We start from the raw sequence: 5,703 nt of genomic DNA, 5'->3' as shown, positions 1-5,703 counted from the left end.
TTCCGGATTTCAGCCTCAGTCTTCAGGTCGTTAGCATAGAGAAAGGCCGTTGATTTTAGAAGTTTTATTTTATATCCTGCAACTTTGCCAAAGTTTTGGAACAGCTCTAGTAGCTTGGAGTAACAGTCCATGGGATCCTTTAGGTATGGGATCATGTCATCTGCAAAGAGAGAAAGTTTAACTTCATCTTTTCCTATTTGGATCCCCTTTATATTTTCTTCTTGCCTAATTGCTCTGGCTAGGAATTGTAGTACTATGTTGAAGAACATGGGAGAGAGTGGACATCCATTCCTTGTTCCTGAATTTAAAAGGAATGGCTTCAGTTTTTCAACATTTAGAGTTATGCTTCCTGTTGCTTTGTCATAAACTGCCTTGATTATATTCAGGAATGTTCCCTGGAATCCCAGTTTTTCCAGGGCTTTTAGCATAAATGGGTGCTGGATTTTGTCGAATGCTTTTTCCGCATCCAGAGATAGAACCATGTGGTTCTTTACTTTGCTCCGGTTGATGTGGTGGATTACATTAACTGAATTGCATATATTGAACCAACTTTGCCTCCCTGGGATGAATCCAGTTTATCATGGTGTATGATTTTTTTGATGACCTCTTGAAGTCGATTGGCCAGAATTTTGTTGAGAATTCTTGCATCTATGTTCATCAGGGAAATCGGTCTGTAGTCCTCTTTCAGTGATGAGTCCCTGCCTGGTTTGGGGATGAGGGTTATACTGGCTTCTTAGAATGAGTCTGGTAGTGAACGTTCTCTTTCAATTTCATTGAAGAGTTTGAGAAATATTGTTGTGAGTTTTTTTTTTTTTTGAAGGCTTTGTAGAATACTGTAGTTTATCCTTCTGGACCTGGGCTTTTCTTGGATGGGAGATCATTTATTGCCGTTTCTATTTCAATACTGGATATAGGTCTGTTTAGAAGGTTTAAATCTTCATGTTTAAGTTTGGGGATATGAATTTTTTTCTAGGAAATCATCCATTTCTTCCAAGTTCTCGAATTTGTTGGCATAAAGGTTTGCAAAATAGTGCCTTATTATTTTCTGAATTTCGGTTATTTCTGTGGTGATGTTACCTGTTTCATCTCTTATCTTGTTTATTTGAGTCTGCTGCCTTTGTTCCTTGGTCAGGTTTGCCAGGGATCTCTCTGTCTTGTTGATTTTTTCAAAGAACCAACTCTTTGTTTTGTTGATTCTTTCGATTTTTTTTTGTTGTTTCTAATTGATTTAATTCTGATTTGACTTTAATTATTTGCTTCCGTCTATTGACTTTGGGTTTGGCCTGCTGTTCTGACTCAAGGAAATTAAGGTGCTTCCTTAAATTATTGAGTTGCTGTTTCTCCAGTTTGTTGATGTATGTACTCAGAAATATAAATTTTCCTCTGAGTACTGCCTTTGCTGTGTTCCAAAGGAGCTGGTACTTTGTGTCCTCAACTTGATTGAATTCCATAAACATTTGAATTTCGGTTTTATTTCCTTCAGTGACCCACTGATGGTTCAGCAGTGTGTTGTTTCGTCTCCATGAATTGTAGGATTTTCTGTGGTGGCTGTTCGAGTTGAGCTCTTATTTTATTCCATTGTGTTCTGAGAGAATGCAAGGAATGGTTTTGATACTTCTGAATTTGTACAGATTTTCTTTGTGCCCTAAGATGTGATCTATTTTGGAGAATGTTCCATGTGCTGCCGAAAAGAATGTGTATTCTGTTGTTGCTGGGTGGAATATTCTGTAGATGTCGATTAAGTCTAGTTGGTCTATGCAATTGTTTATTTCTGTGGTTTCTTTGTTCTGTTTTTGGCGTGTTGATCTGTCCAGACGTGATAGTGGAGTGTTAAAGTCCGCAACTAGTACCCTGAGGAAGACGGTGGAGGAGAAGCAGAGCCCTAGCGGAGCTCCCTCTGACATCGCAGTTTTCTCACCCCATAGAAACTTTTATTCCTAGAAAGACAGCCAAAGTAAGTTCTAACAGTACAGGGATTCTGACCAGGAAGGAAAAATCGACTTTGCTGTTCTGAAAACACAGATTTGAGCTCCGGGCAGCGTCCCGCCACCGCGCCAGTGCCAGCACCAGCACAGCGCCAGGCACAGCAACCCACACTCCGTGCAGCTAAAGCGAGAAATACTCCAGAAGGCGGCTGAGCCCGGACGACCTGACATCGCAGAGACAGCGTGAGTACCCCACAAAAGATATTCTCATTCGTGCCCACAGACCAGCTTCTGGAAGGCATCCCTGTCCCCACCGCCAGAGCAAAGCGCCATCTTTGACACTGGCATAGGGTCAGACCAGATTGGAACTGAAGCGGGCCTGGGGAAAGCAAGGTCAAAAAGCCATCTTTGAAAAGGGCAGGAGGGCCGGAATCAGTGAGAGCCAGCTCCGCCCAGGAGAACGCCCCCTGCCCTGGCGGGAGGAGAGTCCTGGGCTGTGGCTTAAACCAGAGGTGCCCGTCCTGCCCGACGGAATTTCTAAATTTAAAGCAAAAGCTGCGAGCAGCTACCGGCGGCACAGAAACACCAGAGGGAGGAACAAACAGTTCCTGGGACAGCTAAACGGTCCCGTCACAGAGGAAGCCCAATTCCCAGCCCATAACGGAGCTGCATTCCATAGCCACCTATGCCAAGGAGGCTGCCTCCCTCAGGCAAGCAACTCTCAGCCGAGCTAAACAGGCCAGAGGTGCCCCGCCCTGCTGAGTCCACAGCCTATTCAAGTCCAGGCATCAAAGGCAGCGGCCCCACAGCTGTCAGAGGAGCCACAGATCCTGAGACTGCTCACGTCCCCATCTACAGAGGACGCCAAGGCCCACCTGCAAGCTGTGCGAACCTCAGAGACCCAGGATTGCACCAACAGGGGAGAAGGGTCAGAACAGATCCACCCCTTGCAAACTGAAATCAAGTCAAACCAGCCAATCAGGAAAATAGACTGCAGACCATTGCAGGGAGACCAGAGACTGGGGAAAAACCACCCAAACAAGGAGGACTCCATTTTTTTTCTTTTTCTTTTCAAACATTTTTTTTTAATTTTCTTTTTAATTTTTTCACATCTGAAACATCATTGGTTGTTTCTTTGTTTTTTATTTGTTTGTTTGTTTTCCATTTTTACCGGTTTGTTTTATCAATTTTTTTGTTTGTTTATTTGTTTGGGTTGTTCCTTTTCTGTTTTTTTTTTCCTTTTTATTTACTTTTTCTTCTTTTTAAAATAATTTTTCTCTGTTTTGTGTATCTGTCTTCCAGTATTTTTACTTTATTTCTCTCTTTGCGTTCTCATGATATATGCTTTATAAATACTTGGTTCAATTTGAGGCTTATCCTTTTCACAATCTTGAAGGCAATGATAGAAGATATTTATAATATTAATTAGTAATTTTTTATTTTTAAATTTTTGTTGGAAAGCTGATGTACAGAGGGGTAGAGGGTTTACAGTTACATAAGATGGGTAATGAGTACATTTTTTCGATAACAATGTCAACTCTTCCCTCATTTTCTCCCAGTTTTTCCCTCCCAACCTCTCTCCCAGCAACTTGTATAATTCATTTTCAATGGTGTGTACAGTATCACTGCTGAATTTGTTCACCCTTTGTCCCTTCATAAATATTTACAAAATTTTCTCTTTTAGATTATGCTGTATATATCACATATACAAAAATTGAATAATTCAAAGACACAAAGATTTCCTCATGATTTTTTTCAGTGATTGAAAACACCAATTTATTTAGTCCATTTTAAATTTAGTATATCTTGCTACATATAATTTGTACATATTTATGTGGTATAGTAATGATAATTTGATTCATGTCTACAATATGATATGATCAAATTGGGATATGCCTCCATCCTTTCAAGTATTAATTATTTGTTTGTTGGGAACATTTACACTCTTCTAGGTATTTTGAAACATAGTATAGACTGTCGTAGAGCAAATCTGCTTTGTCCCATAGTGCTGTATTTTGGTGCCTGTTTTCTAACCTCTCTTCATTTTTTCTTTCCCCTAACCTTTAGTCTCTAGTGATCATTATTCCACCTTGTACTTATGAAATCAAATTTCTTAATTTTACAAATAAATGAGGTCTTGTGGTATTTGTATTTCTGTGCCTCACATTTTCACCTAATAAAATTCTCTTTGGTTTTATTTACTTTGATGCAAATGTCAGTATATATTCATAAATTAAAATTAACAATATTAAATTATATGTACAATTTTAACACATTCATTTGATAATGAACAATCTGGTTTATTTGGTTGTATCTTGTTATTTGTGACTAGATTTCTCTTTGCTATAATGGTTTCATTGCTTTTGCATATATACTCAATAATGGGGTTGCTGGATCATATGTTAATACTATTTACACAATTGAGAAATTTCTATACTACTTTCTAAAGTGGTTATAGACATTTAAATTTCCTTCAACAGTGTATGAGTTCACTGATATCAGCATCCCTGCTAGCCCTTTTATTTTTGTCTATTGAAAATAGTCATCCGAACTAGTGTGAGATGATATCTCATACAATTTTGATTTTCATTTCCCTGGTGATTATTGATTGTCTATTGTCATATACTTGTTCCTTTATATGTCTTCTCTAGCAGAATATGCATTCTGCATACTTACTCATTTTCAATGTGTTTTGTTTTTCACTACTGAGTTGTTTTAGTTGCTTATATATTCTAGAGCTTCATCTCTGTCAGGTAAGTGGCCTGGAAATATTTTATCCCATTATTCTGGTTTTTCTCTTCACTCTGATCAGTGTTTGTTTTACTGTGCAAAAAACTCTTTTTAAAAAAGTTTAATGTATATTTCCAGGTAGCTTTAAGAATCTAAAACAGCGGATGCTTTCCTTACCAATGAACAAAACTAAACATCTTTTAACATCACAGTCATCATTAGTCACATATCTTTCAAATATGGTATAGGGAATATAGCTATAAAATGAAAATGTGCTTTTCTTAGACAGGAAGTCTTAAAGTACCATGCAACTAGCCATGGATAACGTTGCATCAAAAACTGGCACTTTCTCTTTTGTAGTCTTGAGAAGACTTCTTGGAGGAGGTGATATCACAACATGTCTATAAGTGAGGTCCTAAGGAGTTTTTTTCCCTATTTCATGCAGGTTCCAAAATTCTAAGTATGGAGTTATACTGAATAATTAACTTTGATATTATGACACCTGTCATCTTGAGAAAGTGGCTAAGCTGTCAAGAATTGTAGAAGCCTGAAATATTTGTTTTCTCTTACATCAATGGAGGCATTCATATACAGCTTCATATGATATTTATGATTTAAATAAGAGGTCAGCTATTTCCTCATAAAATCTCATTTGGATTTGCTAATATAATTTTTAATTAAGTAATTAATTTGTTCTCAAAGAGATGTACTGAGGGGTTAGACTTTCATATGTAAGGCAGTGAGTACATTTCTTATCAAACTTGTTACCTCCTCCCACATTTTTCTCCCACCTTCCCCCTCCCCAATTGCCTCTTGTACAGTTGGTTTACAGCATATTGTTTTCCAGGTATTGCTGTTGCATTGGTTTGCCTTTTATCCTTCGTTTCTCCATTTTGATCTACCCCTTCCTTTCCCTAATTCACACAAACATATACGATATCCAGGGTATTAGGATCAGAGTGACAACAGGCGCTAAACTATATGGAAGTTAAAAGAAAAAGGAAATAATTCCACATAGTGTGTTAAAAATAACAACAATGATAAACCA

General features: G+C 38.0%; 1 long non-coding RNA gene across 1 annotated transcript in view; it reads left to right on the top strand.

Annotated features, from left to right (window-relative positions):
• Positions 1-5,235, top strand: part of LOC125343539 — a 21,310-nt gene extending 16,075 nt beyond the window's left edge. The window contains exon 3 of the long non-coding RNA XR_007209344.1: positions 5,101-5,235. This is a non-coding gene — a long non-coding RNA (uncharacterized LOC125343539). The remainder of the gene's footprint in view (positions 1-5,100) is intronic.
• The last annotated feature ends 468 nt before the right edge of the window (positions 5,236-5,703 follow it).

The sequence above is a fragment of the Perognathus longimembris genome, chromosome 28 (assembly GCF_023159225.1).
Source record: "Perognathus longimembris pacificus isolate PPM17 chromosome 28, ASM2315922v1, whole genome shotgun sequence".
NCBI classification, from domain to species: domain Eukaryota; kingdom Metazoa; phylum Chordata; class Mammalia; order Rodentia; family Heteromyidae; genus Perognathus; species Perognathus longimembris.
Note: the sequence above shows the minus strand (reverse complement) of the source record. Positions and strands in the feature narration are given on the sequence as shown.